The following is a 27,621-nucleotide window of genomic DNA, read 5'->3' as shown; positions in this document are numbered from 1 at the left end:
TGAGATTGATGATGATAGGCATTTAATCAGGCAGGAGGCTGATGAGTGGTGACACTGCCAACTTCCTACCTTCACCTCTAAAATGGTCTGTGATGGGAAGACCCATGGACAGACATCCTGTCCTGACATCAACTGGGACACTTAAGTGGGTAATTAATGCCTGAAAGTTTGTGCAGCAACTAATTAGTAAAATAGTTTTTAAATGGGCCTTTAATTTTGCAAATAAACTGTCCACCTCCACACCACAGAATCCCATCTACTTTTTAAAAGACTATGAATCAAGATGTTTGAGCCCATCAGATTAAGTAAGCTGTTTTAGACTGGGGGCGGTTAACTTGTGGCTCTCCTCTGCACACTTCAAAAGGCTCAACAATATGACAAGAAAAATAACATGGTATTCTAACTGAAACAGACCCAAGATTTTGCACAAATAGATATGCATTGTTAATGGGTTATCCTATGAATACAATCTGCACTTTAACTAGAACTTCACTGCATTGGTCATGAACCCATGTTCTTTTTTCATGACCTACATTATGAGTCCAATTACACTGCTGTTTTTGTGATTTTCAATTTGCAGTGATGTAAAAATGACAATTTGACTTCAGAGCTGGACCTGAATCTGATTCAGTCTTGAGCTTCTCGGGTTTGATGATGCTCGAGATACAACTCCAGTGCTGCGTCAAACCTGGTTTAAAAATTGCTCAGGGACCTCCTGGGAATTTTATAAACTTTCCGAGTTGCTCTAAATGTTCTCAAAGCAGACATTCCCAGCATGCTCTGAAAACATTAAAATTTAATAGCTAGAAGCAAAGCACTGTACATCCATATAAGCATGCATGCATGCATGCACACACAACACTGCTGAATATTGAAACTGGAGCCAGACTGTATCTATGAGGCTGGGACTGTCTGTAACTAATTCTATAACTACTGATATAAGACAAGCTGCTGCAGAGTAAATATTCTCTAAAAAGAACATAGGCAAATTAACTTACACAGTGCAATTCTTCACTTCTCTCAGCCTTAACATGCATTTCAAGGTAATTTTGAAAATATTTTTAGTTACGTTCATTGTAGAAGTATGTTTACTATTTGCTACTTAAAATCATGGATGGAAAATGTTGATCATAGTTTCAACTTGCATTTAACTCTTAATTTTTTTCAGTTTGAGGTTGTAACCATTTGGTGTACTTAGCACTAAATTGCAATATATTTTAATTAAACCTTTTTGCTTTTCTATGTTAAAGGACATTAATTGTGTTTCATAAAATTTCCCTTACATAGTACAGTGTGTATTCTGCTAAAATTCTCCTGGCTCTTTTCTGGCATTGTTCTTTCAACAACCATTTCAAGGACAAACATTCTTCAAGGCTAGCTGTTGCAAAACCACTGCCAAAGACTGCTTGAAGTAGATCTATTGACATTTATAGTTGGTGATAAGATTTTTTTTCTCAATATTCATCACACAATTAATTGCAAGTTTCTAACATTATAATGCATGCCTTAACACCTGACCAAGCATTATTCATAAGGAAGTATTTAGTATTAAGACAGATTTTCTGAAATCCATAGCGATTGAATGTTCTAGACTTCGCTTTGAATTTTAATTTGGTGGTTTAAAATATTGTTTTATGATTTAAAAAATTAGTCCTTATTTCTCCCTTCTCTGGTTTTGGTTAAAATGTGTGTTAGACAACCGGTTTCACAAATAATAACTGCAAATTTGTATACGTCTTAACATTCATAGTTTAAGGAAATATACTGGAAAAAATGTAAGAATCATTTTACAAAAATGAGTTTGGAGAAATAGGTGTAGTTCCAAACACTAAGCTAATAACCTGCTCTTCTTACAATATTTAAATTAATTATTTTTAGGAAGCACCTTTCGACAACAGCAGTTTGTGGGAGAAATAAACATTTATTTGTTCATTTAACATGTGCGGACGTATTGTGATAGTACCAAGCTACCATTTCACTAAAATAAAGAAAAGGCAAAGCCAATTTTCAGTATTTCTAGAGTACGGAGCCAAAGTTAACACAAGCTCTGAAAAGTTAACAGGAGAAAAGTTAACAGGAGAAAAGTTAAATGGATGTGAGTATTATAAATGATGAAAGATATGCTTTATGTCAATCTCGGACGTAAGAATTATTTAATATAACATTTTCAGACTATGTAAATTGCAAAAACAAGCACTCTAAAGTTTAAGTAGTTTTAAACTTTTCCTGTGCAAACAGTACACAATAACGAATTTCCTCTTTTCACTCCTCTCCTTAAACTAGTGACACATGCTTACTTGAGGATGGTTCCGCAGGTACTGTACTGTGTCAATACTGTGACATCTTGACCAAGTTTGAGTCCAGAAAGCGAATATTGTTAGGTTGTTTAATTAAACCGGAGATCTTTTTGGTCTGACAGGCTCTATGCCACAAAGGGTTTGGGTTTTATGTTAAATCATCAGGATGCTCTAACATGTAATAGAACTGACACCATTACTAAACAATTAGAATGGTCCACTACAATGCAATTCACATGATTGAGCATTGCTTTTTGATAATGTCCCTGGGCAAAATAAAATGCTACTTTTAACCTGTTATTTTTGCAGACAAAGAAAAACACTATAAATAGACAGCAAATTAATTGGTGTGAACGTACTACTCCCTTACAGGATCTAACACCAAAGTTGCCACGACAAAACAAATGGCTTTGATATTCACAAACCAATGGACCAATAGACAGAAACCCATCAGTACCAAACTTTGTTCCAAATACATTCTCTGGATATGCAGGTTTTATTTTTAACAACTCTAATGTTCTATACAAGACAATTTGCCAATCATGAATGCAACACCCTGATGCATCAGTAACCCAGAAACATATTCTAACAAAGCACTAGATTTTAGTATTTTTTCCCAGCAAAGCAATGCATGACAAAGATTCAAAATTGCAGGTTTAGTGTTTTAAAATATTGATTGAATACTTAATAAAAATTACCTTTTGAACGTTCGAAGCAGTGGCAACTACAAGCAGATTTCTGACAGGAGATTCTAATCAGGGCAGAGTGGTACTTCAATTCTGGCAGTTCTCTCGCAGTGCAGAATTCTACTTTGTGTTTTGGTTTGATGGTTCAATGTATTATTTTATAATTACAAAATAACTGTTCTAATTCTCCCTTCACTGGCTTTAGGAGAAGGCAAACTACACTTTCTCACAGCAGTCAGGTGCCATATTCTAAAATGTAAAGGTCCAGAATAACAGACAGGGACTTGGACAGCTGTTGCTAAATGGTAAGTACAAAAGAAAGGTTTCAGGATGGAGTGCCATATGGAATGGGTGCCAGGTGGGATATGGGTAGGGTGCCAAGTGGGTAGAAAGTAGAGTACAAGGGATAGGGTGCCACATTCTTAGAGGGATGGTGATAGGTGGGTGGGATGCTGTGATAAAGGGCTATGTACCAGATGTAGGATGACAAGAGGGGAATGGTGAATAAGTACATTGGAGTAGCGTATAGATGGACTAAAGTCCACAGTAAGCAGGAAATAGGCAGTGGTGATCAATGCAAGGTCAGTAGGATGCCAACAGATTAAGGAATAGGATGCCAGGTAGATAAAATGTCAGGATGCATGGTGATGAAGGGGTCAGGTAATAGATGCAGATAAGGCTGGCCAGGGTGGGTTAGAGATACTGGGTCTAGCTTTTTGCAGAAGATGAATGTCCATTCTTGTCTGGTTGGTGGGGAGTGGGGGAGAAGGAGTGAGGGTGTGACTTGTTAGTCCATGAAAAAGGAAGTTGCAGATTGGAGTTCAGAGCAGGGGAAAGAGAGGACTGGATTCAGGGAGTGAGCAGAAGCAGATAAGGTCCACAGTGGAACAAGGGATGAGAGGGTTCAGTCATAAGGAGATTTAGTTTGGAAAGCAAGGTGTTAACTGAATAATATTTCAGGAGTTTGATTATGTATTTAATAGTCCAACTTTTCTTGTGTAATTATTTGACTTCTGCAGAACCTTCCAAATTTTCCAATTTAAATGAAGCCTTTTGAAGATTCCAAATGCAAAGGAATTGCCCAGGAGAAACATCCATTTCAATCAGAATCTGATAAGATAGGGAGTCTGCAGGGTCCCCATGCACAACTACACTGGATCAATAACTGTCTGGCTAACAGAAAATCTGAGCCTAAATAGATTGTAGTCTTTAATGAAAGTCACCAAATTCAATCAGATTTAAATTTCTACCCTCTGAAATAAAAGTTAAAGAATCAGAATCTGATTCTTTATGGCATATCATGGCAAGATTAACATTGCAGTTTAAGCACTCAGTTACCAAAGCAAAAGGTGACAAGTTCAAAGCCTGTAAGTAACATGCTTCCATCATTGGTCAATTTTGAGCTGTTAATTGAAAAACTGTTTGGTAGGCAGTGTTTCATCTCATGAAAAATTAAAGGCTTTCAGTAGTTATATATTTGTGCCAAACTCAATGTCCCTCTGTATGCAATGAGACAGAATGACTAACCTACAGAAAACAATTGTTTCCTTAAGGTGACACCATTGCTAATCTGGCCACTTTTCTTTCTGTCTCCAGCTATCCTTTAACTTCTCTTAGCATGAAAAATGCCCCTGCTGCTTTGCAGAATGTGGGGTAGGATAAATAAGTAAAATGCTTAATGAAGAGAAACAAGCTATGGTTGGAGAGTCAGATGGAATGACTGAGAATTTAGCTAAAAAGGTGAGTCTTCAAAATGCTTCCAAAGTTGAGAAAGAATTGCTTTATGGAGGGAATTCTGGCGAGTAAAGCCAAGGAACTGAGACCAGAGGCAGGGAAGAGTAGGGGAAAACAAAAAAAAAACTCAAAAGTAAGAATATGTTAAGGGATATAAAGTTGGAGAACATAGCAGAGATAGTTTAGGCTAAAGAGAGACTGTGGAGAGTCTTAAGACAAAAGTGAGGTCAATAAGTTCAAATACAGTGGAGGTCAGGGAGCTGATGCAAGTTTGCAGAGTGCTATTTGAGCAGAACTTGCGGCAGAGGTAAATATCTGGCAGTTGAATTTGAGTAAGTTTAAATGTATGAACAATAGAAGCTAGGCATAGAAAATATTGCACATGGTAAGAGTATTTTGTATATGCAAGTCAGCAGCTTGTGGATTGAGTTGGGGTGAGGTGATTAATATAGCATAAGTGAAAGTAGGCACTGTCGCAAATGTGGAATTCTGAATCAAGTGGGATGCTATGGGTTTAGCCTGAGCAAGCTGCTAAAGAAGGCAATGGAACCATTGATAAAGGAATAGACTTCATGGCAGGTCTAAAGCAATAATTTATTTTTCAAAATTTAGTTGCAAAAAATATGTTGTCTTAGCATTACATTGAAAATCTGATAGCACAGAGCTAATTGATAAGGTCAAAGGAAATGGTGGTGAGTTAAGGTTGGGCAGACCCAACTTAAGTGATTAAGTGTTTGTTTTTGATGAGCGCAAATTCAATTACCTGAAGTTCTTTTCTCTATGCTGTACGCCTGTGACGCTATAGTCCCTTCCCTGCAGTCACTGTTACTGTTAGTGAAGGGCTGCATGTCAGCGAGGAAAGAAAAGAAACCAAAAGATGATATTTATGTGGCTGGGCCCAAAAGTGGAACCACTGCAGTAGGTAAGCTGGTTAGTTTCAGATACATTGAAGTGGAACAAAGCTATAGAATGGAAAATGATACCCCTTTGTCAAATGATGCAAAGAGATAGAGGAGCACAAAAGAAAGCCACTATAATCACAGACAATGTCAACTCAGGGATTTTATTTGAGCAGTCTTAACACTATCAACAGAGCAGGAACAATACAAAATGAGTGTGGAGTTTTGAAAAATGGTCACAATGTAGATTGGGGGTGGGGAGGGGTTACAGACCATACACTTAAGGATTGTGTAGCAGGAAGGAGGATTCTAAATGGGCTGATCTTCAATCAGACTGGATGAATCCATTTGAACACTGAGACTTTGAATAGAAATAGATTAGTTCCCGAGCACATGGAATCATTAACAATGTCAACAGATTGGGAGTCAAAATGAGTTGTTGAATTCTCTATCAATGAATGGAGGAGGGGCAAAACTGATTAGGTTAGTACAAAGAATATGACAGCTTTGAACACCTATTTTCCTGACAGGAAAGGGATATGTCAGGCCTGCCAAATTATGAAGAGGTTATCAAGATAAAAGCTATCTTAAAGTGTAATCAATTATTCTACGATATGATGACACTGAAAGTAGGCCAACTTATATTCAACTCCGGTCACCATTTTAAAAGCTTCTAAGAGGAAACACAACGGCATGTTCTGACATGTTCTTTTCACAAAGTAAGCCCTGTTAGTGACAGCAGAGCAGATTGCATACATCTGCTGGGAAAGAGCTGGATGACAGTAAATTATTTTCTTGTCTTTCTGGTTCAACATATTGTAGATACAGATATATGCTTAGCATTCCTTTTAAATTTAATTTTCATTCCATTGCTTTTTTGTGATTATACAAACATCTTAGTTAATGCTATACTGAATGCCAATACTTTATACTACAAAGCTATGAGCAAACAATCTAATAATATTTAAACACTTTCTTGATTGTGGTGGCAATATAATCATATTTTTAATATTTAAAAAAAGTGTATCTGCATACATCCCACCGTTGAAATTATATATTAAATGAAACTTCATGAAAAATCTACACAAAGAAACAGAATTCTGCCTTTATTAGCTAGTCTTTAATTGATTCAAAATCTGTTCAAATATCTGAAATCAAATTATTTATTTGATAAATTGCTATTCTCATTTATGAAGTTATGAAAATTGAATGTTTGAATTTGTATAGAAATCACACTAACACAGTTAAATTCATATCCTTACTTTTGCCTTGATCATTTAACTATCATGTTGTCACTTAACATAATGATACAACACTCATAGAATAGAATCCCTACAAATGTGGAAGCAGACCATTTAGCCCATCGACTTCACACCAACTAACTGAAGAGCATCCACCCAGGTCTACCCTCCTAACCTATCCCTGTAACCCTTGCATTTCCAATGGTAATCCACCTAGCCTGCACATCCCTGGATACTATAAGCAATTTCCTGTGGCCAATTCACCCATGCAGACACAGGGAGAATGTATAAACACACACAAGACAGTCACCTAAGGATGGAATCAAACCCGGGTCCCTGGATCTATGAGGCAGCAGTGGTCACCACTGAGCCACAGTGCTGCCCACCAAAGCAAATCAATCAATCTACTGCAAACACAACATACAATGAGTTTTAGTAACTTGTTTCTTTAAAGTGCTGCATTTCCTTCCATTGTATTTTTTAAAAACAATCTTTTCCATTTTAATCTGCAATTAAAAAATGCCGAAAGTAAATTGATATGTTCTTTACAAGTGTGACAGTCAGAAATCACATGACCACCAGATTTATTTGAAATCACAAACTTTCAAAACGCTACTACTTCATTAGGTGAAGTCTTCATCTGACAGAGAAGCTGCACTCCAAAAGCGTGTGATTTCAAATAAACCTACTGAACTATGACCTGGTGTCATATGTCTTCTGACTTTGTCCATCCCAGTTCAACACTGGCACCTCCACATCATGCGATTACAAGTGTAAAAATGAAACTTCTTTTACCTTTGAACCTATAGTAAGATACATGAATTACAAACTGGAACAGAGTACAGCATTTTGTTTTGAAAGTTTCACATTTAATGATTTGTGTCAGACAGAGGTTACTATGTAATGTATGAGGTAATCACACATGGTTTACAATGTCCAAAATAACTTCAAACTAAGGATTACAACGTCCACTACATCTTCCAAACAGTGAGATTTACATAACCCTTCCATTAAATAGTTCACAATACCAGTGCACAGTGTGTAAAATAAAGGTCTTGGATGACGAACTAGATTAGATGCTAACCCAGAGATTGTGTTAACACCTCTAGATTCATTATGACATTATGAATATATTACCTCTGTGGCTTGCATAGAAATAGAAATAAAACGTAGAATAGTGATGGTAAACAGCTCAGAATTCAATATCGTTTTCCTTATTGTACAGTTGTAAATCTTTTTTCCAGTTGAAAGTAATTAGGTCTTGATTTTAAAATCACTGAGAAACAAAATCCAACAGAAAAAACACTTGTTATATGAGTGGTTTTATTCCATCAGCCTCTCCAAAAAATAATGACCAGAAGTGGTTGGAAGGAATAGCTTTTCCAAGATTATGGTGGCTAATGCACAGAACATCCCTTTTCCAATCCGTGCCCTCTGCCCCACCACATCTTGTCTGAGAGATTACAATATAATGAACTAGGCCAAACACATCTGCGTTTACATCTACGTAAAGTACATATTTTGCATTTATCAGATGGATGTCATGTTCTTTAGTAATTTTCACTATTAAGTAGCAAAGGACTTTTCAAAAAGAGAGGAATAACACTAAAAAACCAAATTGGTTTGTTTTAAAATAAGCTTTGATCTGAAGTGACTGATATTTTTTCACATGTACATCTTTTTATGCTAATCCTTTGATTAAGGTCAGTCATCTTGCTTGCTTCATTATGTCCAATAATTCAATCAAGAAGAAAAGTTTTGCTTTGCATGCCAATTCAGGACTCTGATAACACTCTCCATGACAGTAGATAAGATGTCCTCTAAAAACCTACCATAAGCGAAGAATTTAACGCCGCGGCTTGTGATGAGTTCAGCCACAGGGAGATGGTGAGCGGCAGGTCTAGGACCTTGTTAACCAGAGAAAGGCAGTTGGGCAAGTCAGCGGTGGACAGATGCAGAGAGCAGATTTTGCCCAGCTCCTGAATGATGTGGGCAATGGCAATTTAGTTAGGAAAATATGGCAAGAGGAGTAGGAATGAGATTCTCAGCATCAAGAGAAAACAGTCCGAAACAGTACATAAGTGCGAAATGATGAGAGGAGTATCTCGCTCATGAATGATAAGAAACCTATTTGCATTCTAACATCCTAATATCTAATTTGCTTCATTATTACGCATTTTCCTATTCTCTCAAATGCCAAACAGAAACTTGACAGCAACATTTGTCGATGTGAAAGTCAGGCTGGGTACTTGGTGACTCCAGCTTGCCATTTCCTCCTCTGAGCTTCCATCTTGAACAGCAGTCACCAAAATCTCAAGGTACACACCATGGGCATGGACAGGCCACAGCCCCGTTGATGGAGGTTGGCATTGGATATGTATCAGCCTCACCACATCACCATAGCATATCTCTAACCCACTTACAATACAATTAACACTCCAATACTACATTGAGTCATAGAATCGTACAGCACAGAACAGTCCATTTGACCCATTGCAACATTTTGAAGAACATGGACACCTTTCATTGTAGAGCTCCTGCCAGTACAGCTGACACACAAGATAAGCACCCATTTCATGGAAACGAGGAGCAGTAGGCCATTCGGCCCTTTGAGCCTACACCACCTTCAATATAATCATAGCTAATCTTCTATCAATGTCTGTTTTTCCTCCATACCCCTCAATACCTTTAATATCTAAAAATGTATCTCTCTCTTGAATTTACTGACCTGGCCTCCACATCGTTCTGTGGTACTGAATTCCGCAGGTTGACCACTCTGAGTGAAAAGATGCTTCCACATCTTAGTCCTAAATGGCCGACTCTGCATGTGACTCTGGGTTTTGGAGCCCCCAGTCAGGGTAACAATTTGTGCATCTAGTCAGAATTTTATACATTGCAATCAGATCTCTTCTCATCATTCTAAACGCTAGTGAATGCAGTCTCAGTCATAAAATCTTATATTACAGAAGAAGCCAGTTGGCCCATCATGTTTGCACCAAAAAACTACTAAATCTACACTAGCTCCACTTTCCAGCACTAAACCCATATCCTTAACTGTTGTGAAATTTCAAGTTCTCATCCCACTTTTTAAGGGTTATGAGGTTTCCTGACCCAACTGCCCTTCAGGATGTGCATTCCAGATTCCCACCAACCTCAGGAATGAACAAGGTTTCCTCAAATCCCCTCTAAACCTTCTGCCTTTCATCTTAAAATTATACCCCCTTTTTACTAACTCTTCAATAAAGGGGAACAGCTGATTTCCATCCATCTTGTTCCTGCCCCTTTATAATCTTATGCATCTCAATCAGGTCCCCCGTTTCAGCATTCTCTGCTTTGAAGAAAATAGCCTAAGCTTATCCAGCCTCTTTTCATAGCTACAGTGTTCCATCTCAGGCAATAGTTTGGTGAATCTGTCCTCCACCACCTCTAGTGTAATCCCTTCCTATACTCAGAATGTGGTATTCCAGTTTCGAACTAAAATCATGTACAACTCCAAAATAATCTCCCTGCTCTTATAATCTGTGCTACAATTGATAAAGGAAAAAAAAAATCACCCTGTTAACCTGCCCTACCATGTTAAATGGACCTTTGGGCAAGCACTTTGAAACCTGTTTTTTATCAATTTTTCAATGTATAATTTCACTTACATCACACTGTAAATTTTTGCTATAAATTCTGTGTTAGGATTGAGCCCTCCACTATCACCTGATGAAGGAGCATCGCTCCGAAAACTAGTGTGCTTCCAATTAAACCTGTTGGACTATAACCTGGTGTTGTGTGATTTTTAACTTTGTACACCCCAGTCCAACACCGGCATCTCCGAATCATGTTTTGTTTTCTGAGCTTCCTAATGTCCTGTCATTGGAAAAACAAGATGGACTAGTCAATGTGCATCATCTCAAACTTTTAAGGGTTAAACTCCAACTGCCATTGATCTGCCCAATCTGTTTATAACCTCCTGTAATGGGAGACCTTCTTCCTCACTGTTGACCACCCAGCCAATCTAGTATCATCAACAAAATTATCATCCACCAGCACATTCTCATCTATATTGTTTAATTATATATCAAAGAACCCAGCACTGATCACTGTGGTACCAGCATCCAGTAACACAAGCAACCTTCTACCATCACCCTCTTTCTCCTATCACTCAACTAATTTTAGAACCAACTTGCAAAAGTACTCTGGATGCCAGGTACTTTTACCTTGTAAGACATTATCAAAGGCTTTGCTGAAATCCATATGAATTTTATCATTTGAACTGCCCTTATCTACACATGTGGTCACATCTTTGAAAATTCCATCAAATTGATAATTTGTGATCACCCGGCACTTCCACAAGCCAAGGACTAGCATCAACATGCAGCTGTTGAGGAGCTGATCCCTGCTGTGGAGTTAGCACAGATACCTTCATCATTCAGCAAAAGTTCAGGACAGCCAGAGACACTCATTTTCCATGAATGCTGGCAGATGAGGGAGAGGCAGTAGTGCTACAGTCTGTCTAGAGATGGGAGGCCAAAAAAAGTCATGTAGTGCTGTCCAAAGTGCCTCGAAAGCAAACCTCCCTTCCAATAGGGCCAAGAAGAGGCCAAGGATCACCTACTGAGAATAGGTTTCTGTGCCAGTCCAGGCTGGGGCCTCATTGCTATACCATCTAGATAGAGGATGCCACTTGATCCACTGCTCTAAACAAATAGATAAAAATCAGAGGTTATGGAATGATAATGATAATCAGTGAGAGCTGTCACATTGTGCTGAGTAAGAAGATGAGGATGTTCTTCAGAAGAAACAGCACTTTCACCATCCTTCAGTGCAGCGGATTCGGCCAAATGAATACAGACAGAACTTCTTTGTGCACTTTATTCATTGGAAGTGAGGTGCATGAAGTAATTTTATTTTACTGACTGCAAACATCTTGTTGCTGCGGAGGGCAGCGTCTGCTGTATCATCTCAACTGCAACTGCAGTTAAACGAATTGATCATCCAATGTGGTCCATGCTGTTTAATGAATGAAAATTTTCACAACATTCAATGTTCCATCATTCAATTAGGATGAAGTTTCAAGCTGGTATGGGTATTATGAAAAGGATAACTAGCCTATCTACAAAAGGCAGAAGTCACATGCCACCAGGTTATGACAGGTGACTTCACTTCACCTGACAAAGGGGCTGCTCTCTGAAAGCTTGTGATTTCAAATAAACCTGTTGGACTATAACCTGGTGTCATGTGACTCCTGACTTTGTCCTCTGGTCCAACACCGGCGTCATAGCCCATCTACTTTCATTCTTGCTGTTCTAGCTAAAATGACATTTGCTCACACACAGCCGATGATTAAAAGTAAAAATATATTTACAAATATGATCATGCATTTACAATGAAGTATCACTCATTTGACCTTGTAAGGTCTTCTTTTCCCTTTACCTCCCACTATGTCTAAGTGCAATCTCATGGTCCACTGCTGGGGTGGAGGCAGCCTGCCCTATTGTGGAGTTGTTTGACCTTGGAGTTTTGGGCAGGTGACCCTGAGAGGTGACTAGAGGGCCCAGAAATGAGGAGTATGATCTTCCCAGATGCAACTTCATCCTCGTTGACTTTAATGCCCGCACAAGGCTCAGTGTGGCAGGTAGGTGAAGGTGGAAAGCCCAGCCTCCTCTAGAGTATCTGAACAGGAGACAGCTGGGTAGGGAGAGGTGCTGTACTTGATGCTTAGTTGCACCACCATGTCTCCTTGTGAAGAAGGGCCATTCGGGGGTCAGGTCAAAGTCCTCCCATTAACTCCCCCATTCACATTGCTTTGCCTTGCCTTGTATAAGTCTGTGTGCATATCCAGCAGACACCGAGCACGCTGGAACCACGCTCTCCGTGGCATCGATTTGCTCACATGCCAGATGCAGCATAGTACAAACACCACTGTGGTATACAATTTGCATCTGTTTGCCTAGTGCCTTCAAAAAGCCAGTCAAATGCTCCCATGACTGCCAGTGCATTTGGAGGAAGTTGTTAATGGCTGACAGGATAAGGTCATCTCCCGCAGGAGGCTGAGCAGGTGGCTGGTTTATTGCAGTCTTCTGAATGCGAGTGACCTTGGACGTTAGTCCCTTGACGATGTGAGGAGATGTAGCAGTGATGTGCTCACCAGCATGTGTCCCCGACTCTAAGCTAACGAAAATACCCATCAAGGTATCAGTATCTGAGCTTGTGGCAAGTGCAATAGGCAGCCATGCTGGTGTATCCTCGGAGGGATATATGGCTCCTTCTTCAGAGATGCAGGATGAGACATCTTGCAGGGCTGTTCTCTTGAAGATAGCAACTCTGCAGGTGCCACTACTACCTGCAGGAGACAGAAGACACAGAGTTGTAAGATAGGAGTTGAAATTTGAGCATGTTAACAAGGTATTCACAGTGGAGAGAGCAAGGCAAAACTTGGAAATACTGTTCCTTGGTCCCTGGAACATGGAAGTTTCGGCATAATGAGTGGTCTCTATTTCCTCGCACCAAGGCAAGGATTCTGTCCTTGTAGGGAGTGAGGAGATGGATGTCGATCATCTCATCAACCGTCTAGGTTCCCTGCCTTAACGTTGACAAATTTTTCCATGAAATGAGGTAGAAGGAGTGATTGTGCAAGATGCAAGTGGCTGCTGCAGTTGTTGCTGTCAGTGTAAAATGGGGAAAAGTGGTGTCCTGAGTAAGTGAGTAGACAGCTTCGATGCAAGCAAGGACAGTGAGGTGAGTGAGTGACTGTGTAACGGCAGATGATGTACAGAATAGGGACTGTGGTAGAACATGAACCTTGGTGGGAAGTGGCTGCAGTAACAGAGTCACAGTGAGTGTGAAGTGGCAAAATGTAGATGGTAGCACTTACCCTCACAGAATGTAGAAGGTCATTATTATTCTTGCAACATTGTTTGGCACTTCTTCAGGTTTTGGAAACAGCACTGACACAGTTGAAAAGGCTGGCAAGACCTGATGGTGTTGTGCTCTCCTCTGGCAGTCTTGAGGAAAGAGGATGGCCCTCCTCCGCATCACCCCATCCTCCAGACCCTGTCAGCAAAGTGAGCTTGTAACCATGCAAGGGCACTCTGAACTGACAGCATTTGACCTGGTACATGACTGCATTTTAATTATGATGCTGATACCAGAAATTCCAGAAGGTCTGACTGTAGCAAATATTTCAGCTGCCGGCAAGAAGATGATGATAGCTTCAGCAGGGCACCATAAAGGCATGGTGTATAGCTAATAAGGAAAGCTAATGCTCACAGACAGAAACCTTCCAAGAAATTCCCAGAAACTGACAACCAATTTCTGGTAAAATCTGCCCCAGAGTCACAGAGCGCCATTGCAGGCATGCTGAGCCAAATGGCCTCCTTCTACACCAAAACAATTCAGTGAACCTGTGACTCATGGATGGACTTCTTGTCCTGCTCCAAATTCAGATGAATTGACCCAGATGCAAACAGGGAGCTACAAGACAGAAAGCAGGAAATATACATACTAGCGTATTTGCTTGCAGGGTAACTTTCAGGATGATTTCCTTTATTCAGAGGCACCGCCCTGCCAGATTGAGGAATCCAACATCAGGAAAGGCCTGAGAACTAATACCCTGCTCTTTCCTCGAACTCCCTTTCCACCTGTACATCTGTTTGAATGAATCCTTCCCACCAACACTCACTTGTGCCTGGATCCATGGCAATCCTGGACTTTAAGTGGATGTGATACTGGAACAGACATTATTTCACTGGTGGTTCCTCCAAACAATAAGCAGCTGCTAACCCTTCAACTCTCTTTCTTGAATTAGGGAAAGGCCCATCAAGACCTAGTTAATTGTCTTGCTGGCACATACTTCAGTGGGCATCCCCTGAGTGAGATGGTAGGGAACTGATATCAGCTCTCCAGCTCCCCTCTTGTGCAGCTCTCCTCTTATCTACATTAAATGCTGCCCAGTATTTCTAGAGTTCAGGTAAAAACTAACTAAAAGGAACCAAGGCACTTTCCTTCTGTCCTTATTTCACATTGAGTGTTGTATTTAAACTCATATCAATGATTTTTACTGCTTAACAAAGACAGAGTTGAAGTCTTTACCAAGAGTGCTGAAATTAATTTAAATAAACTTGTCTCATAGCCGAATGTGATTTCATGTGACTAAAAACAAGGAAGGATTTTGTCGACTGGCAGTTCAGTTTGATGTTTTATTTTAAATATATTCACAAAGAATTTATTCATACCAAGTTCTAAATAAACAAATTCACAAGTTGGAATGCCCTTCTGTTACATAACAGATGCTACAAAACATCACCATGTGGTCTTATTAAACTAGTCCCCAGATATATCTTCCACTTTTTTTGAAAAATCACTGCAAAACATATTGACAAAAATCTTAAAATCTAATATAGGTTGTTCTAGATTTAATAATCACCGTTATGGAATAACATTTTCAAAGTGCAAGAAAAATTTGACAGTTGAACCTCAATGTTTGCCACATGTTTTATTAAATCTATTCTACTCAAACTTATTTATTTAAAATATCACTTTTGTGAACATATGATCAAACAAATGATGAACTAATAACATTACAAAGAACAAAATGGTTGCTGAAGCTTCATCTCATCTGCTACACTATTCTGCTAATTGGAGATGGTACAGAGCAACTGCATTCAATTTCCCAAAAGGTTAATCTCTTGATACGCTTCCATTATTACACAGGAGTACAAATATACTCATTAGTATTGAAGTTAATCTTAATAAATGATCTTGCAGGAAGTCACAGCTTTGCAAGATCATCTAAAACATACCAGTTTTAAAGTGGAATTAAACTCAAACAATAAGAAATGCTATTATATGGATTATTATGGCATAAATAATAAGTGATGCTAAGAAACAGTTTCTGCAAGGAACTGAAAGTATCAGCATCCCAAGCACATCAGAAAAATGTGTATGCCTAGAGGACTGTTTAGAAGTCAATGTGGACTTATATTTTAATCTCTACATGAAACATGATTATGAGAATCCGTAGGTGTATCACGTATGTTCACTGCACACGCAATAACTATCACATCTGTTTGCACTGATAATTAAATATTAGAACTGGGATGGGTCAAGCTTAAATTTGAGGTTATTTTGAACTTGGTTTAATAGAGTTTGCTTCGTTCATGCTAGACTTCTTTCCTGACAAGGAAATACTAAGATTTCAATTTATCATCAAGTTGGTAGATGAAAAACAGCAGTGTTGCAGTTTGGATACAGTTCAGCTTGTGCAGAAGATCATTTGCTCACCTCTAATTGGATTGAATAAAGAAAAAATATTGACATTTTATTTGAATGAAAAGAGATTGACAGAAACTGTTCTTCTTCCCTTTATATGTTCATCAATTATTATTGTATAATAAGGAATCATAGTCAACAAAGGACTACAGACATCTTTCTTCATTATGGAAAGGTAATTGGTTACGTAAAGCTTGAGGGTAATCACTCCACAAGCGTGGGGTAAGGCAAAGAGGCAGACTTCCATGAACAACCACAACTGGTATGAGGACTGAATTAGCATTGTTGACTTTATTCTGTACATCACTCTAGTCATCTAGCCAACTAAGCTAACTGACAGCCCCCAATTTATGTATAATATTCTCAGTAAATGCAATAATTAGACAATAGGTCAAGGAACATCTGTTCACTCATTAAAAAGAAATTATATTACACAGAATCCATGATTCTTCAATACTTATTTTAAGTGATGAAATGCAAACAGAAAATGCTAAGATACTCAACAAGTCAGACAGCATCTGCTTAATGTTTCAGATTTGGATGAATTTCCAAACTAACTCATATTCCTTACCATGTAGTAGCAGATCATCCGGCTCATCAAATCCACACCAATCCTCTGAAGAGCATCCCAAACAGACCCACCCTCCCTCTGCATTTCCCATGGCTATCCACCTAGCCTACAAATCCTGAGACACTATAAGCTATTTAGCATAGCCAAACCGCCAAACATGCACATCTTTGGACTGAGGAAACCCATGCAGACCCAGGGAGAATGTGCAAACTCCACACAGACAGTCAGCAAAGGCTGGACTCTAACCTTGGTCTCCAGAACTGTAAGGGAGCAGTACTAATCACTGAGCCACCAGGTCATCTTGATGTGAAACAAGAAATCTTTCTCCAGTTCTTTCTCTCTGCAGATGGTACCTAACCTATTGAGTATTTACAACATACTTTAATTCTTGTACCAGATTTGTAAAGAAGTGTTTTAGTTCTTTATTATTTGAAATGTTATATACTAACTACCTACATTATTTGTATTATCTCATACATTTAAGTAGAAGGAGAAAGGTGAGGACTGCAGATGCTGGAGATCAGAGTTGAGAGTGTGGTGCTGGAAAAGCACAGCAGTTCAGGCAGCATTTGAGGAGCAGGAGTTCCTGCTGAAGGGCTTATGCCCGAAACATCGATTCTCTTGCTTCTTGGAGGCTGCCTAACCTGCTATGCTTTTCCAGCAGCAGACTCTGGACATCTCAGTATAACACAATCTTTTAGCCTGCAGCTCCTCATTGTTTGGTAGTTCTGAAGTAAATGTCAATAAATCAAGCTTGTTGTTACCTATGTTTTGAGTAATAAAAAGTTGAATTTGTACCATGAAACAAAATTAGCATTCAACAATTCTTCTATTCTGAACAATAAGCAAAACATTTGCTGCTGAATTATTATTACACAGAAAGCATAGATATTGCACAAGAATTTAGGTTAGTAGTTCAAGTGTCCAATTAACACAAACTAATTGATTTTGAAAACTGATTCCCTATTGCATAAAATGCATTCTTTCTAGTTGGTCATACATTATGAATATTAATAATATAATACACAAATGCAGTAATTATCCAGTTAGCACAAAAAAACAAACGATTGTTAAGTACAACAGTTTATCATACTGTTCATATAGGTCACAAATGTTCTGCGCATTTATTCGTATACAGTTTATAAACTATTTAAAAATCTCTGACAGCACCACAAGTTTTTAAAAATAGCTGAATTTGTATAGATTACAGAGAATGACAAAACATTTCATTGCACACAAATGGTTCAAATTTTAAACCACAGTTCACGCTATCATATGAAACCTCACTTATCCAAAGCATTATATAGTAACTTCATGCACATTACTTCTTAATCACAGCAGGACTTAATGGTAAGGTGCTAGGTAGTGTTGCTGAAAAAAGACACGGAGTGCCGGTTCATAGCTCCTTGAAAGTAGAGTTGCAGGTAGGTAGAATAGTGAAGAAGGTGTTTAGTATACTTTCTTTTATTGGTCAGAGCATTGAGTGTAGGAGTTGGGAGGTCATGTTGTGGCTGTACAGGATATTGGTTAGGTCACATTTGGAATATTGTATACAATTCTGGTCTCCTTCCTATCAGAAGGATGCTGTGAAACTTGAAATAGTTCAAAAAAGATTTACAACATGTTGCAGGGTTGGAGGATTTGAGCTGAATAGTCTGGAACTGTTTTCCCTAAAGTATCGGAGTCTGAGGGGTGACCTTATCAAAGTTTATAAAATCATGAGGGGCATGGATAGGATAAATAGACAAAGTCTTTTCCCTTTTTTTGGGGGGGAGGGGGTTGTCCAGAACTAGAGGGCATTGGTTTAGAGTGTGAGGGGAAAGAGATAAAAGGGACCAAAGGGAATTTTTTTCATGCAGAGGGTGGTGCATGTTTAGAATGAACTGCCAGAGAAGGTGTTGGAGGCTGGTACAATTACAGCATTTAAAAAGGCACCTGGATGGGTATATGAATAGGAAGGGTTGAGAGGGATATGGGCTAAGTGCTAGATTATGTTAGGATATCTGGTCGTCATGGACAAGTTGGACCGAAAGGTCTGTTTCCATGCTGTACATTTCTATGATTCTATTTATGTAGTGTAATTATTTGAAAAATGCACAGTGTAAGTTATTGTCAAAAGGTTGCAAAATATTATACTTTTATATTGTACTTACAACATAGCATTACATTTTTAAAATATACGGTCAGAATGTACAGGATTTGTAAAGTTGATTTTAAATGACAACAGTGTAATTGGGCACAGTATATCAAAAAAGAAAGTGCTTTTTTCCAAAAAGTCAGTGAAATTTTAGCTAGTTGTTCAAATATAATATTATAAATATTCAGTTGTATATAACAGTCTATTCAGCAGGTAGTTTATTTTTGCCTTCCCTGTATGGAATTTGTACAACATTTTATCACTAAGTTTCTAATATAACAGCTTTGGCATTCAACCACAGTATTTACTAGTTTCAGCATATTCTGATTGCCCTGACACAATGACGATGGACCTTTTGAAGTAGTATTATTTACTTACACTTCAGAATCAATCACCAGAGTCACGTGTAACTCCCAACAGGTAGGGTGCAAAATTCTCTCCTCATTAATGAATCAACAGAAATTTTACGACTAGCCATCAGCTTTCAATATTTATTTTATTTGTTCTGATGAAATATCAGATTTACTGAATTCAAATTTACACTTACCATGTGGATTTAAACTCTCAACTTTTATGTTAGCCCAGTATCATAGTCACTATGCTACTGTATCACATTGTAAATGCATACATCATTAATGGAAGGCAGCACAACAATACATCAAAATGAAGTATCAGTTTACACATGCTGAAATCTCAATCTCTCCCAGGCTGGACTTTTCACAGGTACAGAAGGAGGGATAAACAGAAAGATGATTGCACTCCATTCTCTCATACGCCTTAGCAGTCAGATAAGAGCAGAGTTGGCAGAATCAAGATTGCATGCCTCCTCTGTTGGCCATAAATAGAGAAGCCGCTTGATGAAGGAAATCAAAATGACCAAAAACAAGGGACAAGAAAACCATAAAAAGGCATTTATGTAAACTATGCCCTTGCATTCAGTAGCTGATCAATAGTGACTGTAAACTAGTCTTTTTAAACAATCAGCAGATTAGCATTTTTAATGGCAGAAAAGGAGAAGGAACATTATCCTACTGAAGTTTGCATTGTCAAAATTACTTCTATTACTTTTTATTGTTAAAAATGTTATGAAATGGATGTGGTTATGGAAACATTTTTGCCTTTAAAATATAGTAATATTACTGTTCAGTAACATCCAGAAAGAAACACCGTAAACTGTACAGTCCTATCATTTGATAAATTAGCCAGGGCCAAACTAGGATTTCATTAATCTCGGATTTGGTAGCTCTTGAAATGGTAAAATTGTCTACCATAGGAGTAAGCCAAAAACAAGCGAACAACTTAGTGTGCAATAGTTTGGCATTGACTGAAAATAGACAAATTGAATAGTAGAACTGAAGTCAGTGAGAAGTCAACATCATATTAATATATTCAGATTTGGAATGAGATTTTGAATTTTTCAACATCCATCCATTTTCAGAAGTAAAATAGGACCCCTATAGGTTTCTAACTTTTGTTACCAAAGATATGAGGTCCTACAAAGCACTTGATTGCTGTGTTATTATGCTGTTTTGGAGATCTGACATCTTATTCTCTGCTTACTATCTAGCTTTTTTAAAAATATCTGAAAAAGAGTACTTGGAAATTGTATTCCTGTACCTTTTACACAGCAAGTAGATAAAATCTGAAAAAGCACTTCCTGAGAGAATGATTCAAACTTGACTTTCAAAGGGAATTGGATAAGCACCTGAAGAAAAATGAAATTGCAGCACCACTGGTAAAGAACAGAATAATTCTACTAGCTGTGTTACTCTTACAGGGAATTGCCACCAATATAATGGACCAAATGGTATTCTATGATACCCATATAAAGCATTTCAATGACAGCATTGAAATTTATTGTATAAAAGTCAATTAGCAGAACACTCCTCAAAATCTAAATTTAAAAATCTGCTCAAGTGATGAGATTAGTGATTAGGTTACGAGACAGGAATGTTGTACACTTTGAATTTGGAATTTCTGCAAATGCTGTGCAAATAATTTACTTATTATTCATAAATATTATTATTCATATGAACAATGCAGTTTGTGCCTTATAATTGCAAATTATTATTGAAAAATTAGAGCATGGTCTATACCTTTATGTGTTCTTAACCTTATAATGAGCCTATAGTATTTCAGCAAGATAAAAGTTAGCACATAAATCTGCAAATATTAAGAATCATACAAAAACAACACTTAAGCATTTTTGTTAGACTGACTGGGACTGGATTTCATTTGAATACGAGCAAACAGGAGTAGATAGAGCCAATAGAATTTGTAATATCAGGCAGTTGACGGCAATGATGAGTTGGCACGAAAGAGAAATTGAGGCTTGGTATAGATCACCTGGATCTTATTGAATAGCAGAGTGAGCTTGAACAGCTGGATAGTCTATTCCTCTTTCTATTTCTTATGTTTTAATGTTCTTATGTTCATTGTCCAAAGTGTTGATTTTAAACTTAAGTAATCATCAATGATGCCATTTTTCCCTTGGTATATGAACAGTGATAGAGAGATAAAGGCTTCTGATCCAAAAGCCTCCTTCTTCTTTAAGTGGTATAATAATTGTAACCCTTAATGGCTTAGCCAGTTTCTATGGAAAGTTGCTAAACATTACAGATGAAAGTCCCAGAATTGACCTGGAGATCTGATGAAGGGCTTTTGCCAAAACGTCAAATTTCCTGCTTCTTGGATGCTGCCTGACATGCTGTGCTTTTCCAGCACCACAGTCTTGACTGTAGTCCATACAGATTTGACTGAAATTTGGAGCAGTATTAGGGGCACTAAGATTGGTCTTGCTGCCAGATTAAGAAAAACAAAGTCAGCTTCTGTTTCTGTGCTTGTTAGTAGCATTGTCAGATATGTGTATGGATAGCTATTGAACAAAAAGACATATACATTGTGACCTCCTTAAAATAGAGGAGGGGAACGAATGGGCAACCGCACAGCAATCAGGAGTGTGTCACACAGAAATGTTCCTTTAAGGTGCACGCATGTGCCAATCTTAAAGGTAGCACACAATGCAACAAGCTGGTCACAAGTAGCAAAGTTAGAAGGAACGAGAAGGATCAGTCAATGTGCTGATCAACACAAAGATCATAGTATATCATGCATACAATGCAACAACGTTTCAAATATTTAGTTTGCTTCTGGAGCACTTTCTAACAATGACTTTAGATAATACTACAAAGCTGTGCATAATTTGAGTACATTAATCCTTCATTTTATTGCATGCAACTAGTCCCAAAATATTAAAATAAAAACTAAAAATTTACAAAACCAGCTATTCTATTTTTCCTTGTAATTCCTGTGCTCAAACTGACTAAGAAAAGAAAGAGCCAATACAGAGCCCAGCTAACACAGAACCAGAACACTTTACATTGCAACTTAGTTGGTAGCACACTTGCCTCTAAATCATAAGGTTCCAGGTTTAAGTTCAGTTCTAAGGACTGAACACAAAAATACAGGCTGACTTTCTAGTGCAGTACTGATGGAGTGCTGCATTGCAGGAGATGCTGTCTCTTAAATGCGGTATTAATCTGAGGATTTCTCTCTCTGCTCAGGTGGATGTGAAAGATCTCAAAGCACTATCTTAAAGAGAAGAGTGGTTATCTGCAGCAATGAACTTTGCGATGTTAAAAATCGGAAGAAACATTTCAGCCTTTCTTTCTTTAAAGTATACTTTAGTATTTTAAAACTAATGAATCATGCCAATAAAGATAAATTTTTCATGTCATTCATTTTACTAGATTGAATTTTCAGTAATATATGGTCTCTTTTTTGCAAATGGTTCCTAGGCTGATGGACCTTGGGTGATGAATTCCAATTAATATCATTCAACTACGGCATAAATAACTCAAGGAGGCCTATATGGAGGGAGAAGAAAACATCACAAAACTTACAAAGGTAAACAACAGTAATTCACCTCAAAGTAAGCTGTCTGTTCAGTTGAAAAGACACAGAATTTTCTGGCCCTTGACACAAATGGTATTTATTCTCCCTTGGAAAATAATTTTTAAAATACTTGTATCCGAATTGTCGCGGTGAAGTTTGTAAGCTCTGTTAGAGAATTGAAATGCATTGTATAAAAATGATTTTGGCTTGTCAATCAATAGAAAGACCATATTAACAACAGATATTCTGGTATTGACTATTACAATGAATAACAATGAGAGTCAAATGGGATTTTAAATAATATGTTTCATCTCAAGTTTTTATTCTACAGATCACATGAATAATAAAACTAATCACAGACAAGACAGCAAATTATTAGTAAAATCAGTTTGATTAGTTACAACTTTGCAATGAAGTTCTATATATCCGCATTAATACTGATGAAAAACATGTATGAAATGTTAATGATTTTATGTATCCCACACCAACAAACAACCCATTGAAAATGTCAAGTTTCAATTTAAACTGCCAAACTTAGATAACTGCGTAAGTACAAAGGCCACATCATAATATAAATGAAAAAAAAATTGTAATAATCAGAGAAAGCTTTACATATTGTACCATTATAAGAAAGCGTGATTGTTAGAATAAATATGCAAAAAGTAAAATATCTTTGAAAATGTTAAAAATAACATGAAGCTTCAAAAAATGTATTGCACCAACTGTTTTTCTATGCTGTACAGTACAAATCACAACTTACATGTACATTAACTCTCTGAATGATTCTGCTAAATCTTGAGTTTGTTCAGTGTTTCCTGAGATCCTACATATAATTTCTATTTTAAGCATTAAAATAATGATTTGGATTCTACTGACCATGCAAAGAGCAGTTTTGAGTTTATGTCTATGCATGCAAAATGATTTGTTTATGCTGAAGTCAAAATGAAATAGTAAATAATTCTGCTTTCCAACATAATATATATGGATTGCGTCTGTCCAACATAATGTACAAATGTATCTGCCATAAGTCTGTAATGGAATAATGCTAGCAATCACATGAGCATTCTTCTTCACACACAGATAACTATTTCAAATAAAATAAAGCAATTAATTTTAATTGTACTTAAAACATATTGCAAAATAGCTTAAAATTCAAATATTTAAATATGCATTGCAATTGTCTATTTTGGACTATGTGTTTCAAAAATTTTTAATATATCAGTTTTCGTCACAGAACAATTTAGAATAATATGACACGAGAAAATTTTGTATCCATTAGCTTGATACTTAAGCATCAAATTCAGAAAAATAGTTGGAGCAAACTGAAGAAGGTACAGCATAGATTTGATTTTAGCAGTTTTAGATTACAAACTATGTAGGCCAACCAGCAGGGATACTATCTCCTCACATGATAATCAATTGAAACTGGAGTGTGTCTTGCCATACCCCAACAATTGGTTCTGGTCTCTGGCCAATCAGGATGACACGTGAACTGCCTAATCCTTTCTTTGTACGATACACAAGACTCTGTTGTCACTGCTGGTTTTTCATGAATTGCCTGTGAAAGCCTGCCTGATTTCTTGAAGATGACAGCCACACTGAATGTTTGCTGTCCATTGTGCAAATGCCTGTGTGACTACAAGATTAAAGTACTAATGAATAGATCTCTAATCACATGTCCACATTATAAATTTGCCTTAGGCCATAGCAGATTAGGATTTAATCCTACAGAAGCAATAAGCAATTATTAAAATTAATATATCCTACCTGATCCAATAAAAAAGTCTAGATATAACTGCTGCAACATAAAACCAAATAGTTCATGCTCAGTGCAGCTGAGATTATGCTGCACACTAGCATTTTATTTTAATTTGCCCATAGTGAACAGTTAAATCAAAATTTGATTGTCAGGAAGTATTGTCAGATTCATAAAATAATTTCTCAATGTTGAGATTTTATTTGATAAATGTTGAAGCTCTTGAACTACATAACAAATATCTAAATAATAAGTATATGTCAACTTTGAAATACCACCTTATGAACATTGATACCAAATTGCACTGTATCAAACAAACAATCAGCAGCATCTTGTTTATCTAGTCATGCTTTTTGGTTACCCACTGACTTATTTTGTACTGACAAAACATAAATTGTAATCAAGGATGCTACCATCATTCAACATTGCTATATTTTTAAAAAATGCATGAAAATATATTTTGTTCTAATTTTATTTTAGATTTTGATCAAAATATTTACCACTATAAGAATTAAAATAATCTTCCACCGCACTGTTCCAATAGAAGAAAACATCACTGCATACAATATTCATGTTCATATAACTATCTGATGCTAATATCAAAAAGGTCACATACATATGCATGTTTGTTCTATATGGTTTAGTGAATTCCTTTCTTGATTAACCCTAAACAGCATTTGTCTGCTGGGTACGTGTTTACTGTTTTTTTTTGTTGGCCTTAAATGAAACAAAGGATTTTTTTATGAGTTAATCAGACGAGAAGTTGTTTGATCCCTTTTTTTAGTGCAAACTCCACTGTATTGTCAATCCAGAAATGTCTTCAATGTACAGACACAGGTAGAAAATGGGGAGACTGGGTGGTGGGAGGAGGGAAATCAAATTAAAAATTATTTGGTGCAAACTAAAATAGTAAAGAAAGGAAACATTATGAAAATTAATGTGTGAAAGTTGTTTTTAAGTAAGTATCTGAAAGTAAATAGCAAAATATGACAACACAAACCAAGAACTATCAAAATATTGTTTTAAAAAGTTAATTTGCATGAATATATGTGCAGATAAGCTTGAAGATGCTCCACTGAACAAACAGAAAGTGCATTTCCTCTCCACATGAATATCTTTCTTTTGCAACGTTCCTCTATCCAACAAATGCTGCCAGCAAAAACAAACTGTAGTAGTCATTTCCCAGGCTGGCATGCCAGGGCTTCTGCTCACCTATGTACTCAGGGACACCAGGAAATAGAAGTAACCTCAAAACCAAAATCAACGCCAAGGAATAATTCTTCAAGTTTGTCATGACAAAATGCTCACTCCACCTAGTCAAATTATACGCAGACCCAAATATTGGCTTTTAGCCAATACTCCGACCTCTGACGAGTCATAGTATGTGTGTATTTCGATTTTGGTCACTGAATGTAAAAAAGATATTTCTGATATGGTGTGTTTTATTCAAATATTGGAGTGATTTGTAGTGGGCGTTTCTAAACTAGTTGGGAGCACGCGCGTATTACACGGTCAATTCTCTTCCTGACAAAAAGAAGGTTTTGAAAAAAAGCAGGTCATGAAAGTAGATGTCAATCTTTCGGAAGAAGAAATACCAAGTACAAAGGGCCAATATCTTGTTCATTTATGTTAACGTCAAATAGAGAACACGGAGCACACACTACAAGGTCAAAACATTTCGGATGTAATGAACAACACCACATATCAGACATCACAAAGTAACAGGTTTCATCTTACAAACAACGCGACCTCAACAACGCCTAAACACACACAAAAAAACTTAATATTGACAACTGGTCGCAACAGTTTACAATGCCTATGTCAAGACCGTGGAGCGAAGTAAAGTTTACAACTAGCTTGCAAGTGACAATCATGAAGAATTGGAGAAAATCAAACCAACGTTAAATATCTGGACACAAAATGTAAGTTAATTGCTGACGAAGTTTCACTCACTTTACAATCTCCCGTGGTTAAAAACTTCTCCAAACAGAAGGTGTGCACGCGATTGAACCTTGGCTGCTAAATTACCATCTCACTGCTCTGGACCTGATTAACGTGCTGCGCTCGGATTCCAACTTACTTGATCGACCACTCTCGGTGCATTCCGCTGGTAAAAATCTGAACTCTGGAAAATTTGCTACTGATTTAAAACAAAATCACTACATATTACTTTAGACCACTCAGCGCAGGGAAGAACAGGTTAAAGGGCCATTATTCTCCCACAATCCTAAACCAGTTTTATCTATTATCAGTTTCATTCTTGAACAAAGGGGCGGGATCAAATCTTCATTTTCCTAAAACAAATACCGTGCCACCAGACAAGACAGAAAACATATTTACTCCTTTATAACACATGACTAACCACGACTGATTCTCATCATGGGATAAACAAGCTGACTGCACTCCTTTTCACCTTGATACAACACACTTTCATTTACTCTGCATAATAGGTATGTATCGCCTCCATGTCTATATTGTGAGAGATTTGTCATATTTTGTTTTGATAATGTAATATTGAGCATGACCTTGTCTGACAGCACGTTGGCACTATTTCTGTAACTTGGCGTACAATGTAATGTATTACAGCCATTAGTATGATACATTAAAAATCTACAGGGACGGAAGACAGAAAATAACTGCCCCCTCCTTCAGTAGAATACCCATAGCCTCGTTAAGCTTATAAAAATGCCTTTTCTCAGGAAACTAGGAAAATAATACCAAGCACACTACAATCTCGAGTGTTATACCGGTAAAACTATTGTTCTAGTGTTGTCACGAATCCAGAACCAAGCCACTGTTCTTCAGTCTGAATTAGATCAACACAAAATGCCCCGACACCTTTACAATCAACTGCCTGAAATTTTGCAAGCACTTCGCACTACAGGGAAAGACTAGAAAATAAAGAGGGTGTGGGGTGATCGGGTGTCTATTTAAAAAAAACTTAAAGAAAACATCGATGAACCAAATGAATGGGAGTGTATCAAAATCTAAAAAAAAGCTTCGATGGGGAAGAAACTTGAAAAGAAGGAATAACTGTGGGGATGAGATAGGAAGAAGAATATCCGTGACTTGCAGAAGGAGTTACGGAATAAAGGTAGGGTTGTCTATGACGATCAGTTGGGATGTAGATGCACGAAGAGACATTGAG

The 27,621-nt window shown here is 37.4% G+C and overlaps 1 protein-coding gene and 1 long non-coding RNA gene across 14 annotated transcripts in view; one reads left to right on the top strand and one right to left on the bottom strand.

Annotated features, from left to right (window-relative positions):
• The window catches only part of mef2cb (myocyte enhancer factor 2cb), a 302,892-nt gene that overhangs the window by 206,427 nt on the left and 68,844 nt on the right, over window positions 1-27,621 (bottom strand). Inside the window, exon 1 of one of the 13 annotated variants that reach the window (XM_087999436.1) lies at window positions 26,554-26,708. The exons of 11 other annotated variants lie outside the window; for them this stretch is intronic. The gene's annotated coding sequence lies outside the window, so the exon portion shown is untranslated. Of the gene's footprint in view, window positions 1-26,426; window positions 26,446-26,553; window positions 26,709-27,621 lie in introns of those variants that run through there. One more of the 13 variants, XM_043708898.2, reaches the window with a different exon arrangement.
• The window catches only part of LOC122559479 (uncharacterized), a 33,380-nt gene continuing 32,538 nt past the window's right edge, over window positions 26,780-27,621 (top strand). The window contains exon 1 of the long non-coding RNA XR_006314431.2: window positions 26,780-26,923. This is a non-coding gene — a long non-coding RNA (uncharacterized LOC122559479). The remainder of the gene's footprint in view (window positions 26,924-27,621) is intronic.

This window comes from Chiloscyllium plagiosum, unplaced genomic scaffold, assembly GCF_037043375.1.
Source record: "Chiloscyllium plagiosum isolate Xiang-an unplaced genomic scaffold, Cpla_swu_hap1 HiC_scaffold_2, whole genome shotgun sequence".
Classification (NCBI taxonomy): Eukaryota; Metazoa; Chordata; class Chondrichthyes; order Orectolobiformes; family Hemiscylliidae; genus Chiloscyllium; species Chiloscyllium plagiosum.
Note: the sequence above shows the minus strand (reverse complement) of the source record. Positions and strands in the feature narration are given on the sequence as shown.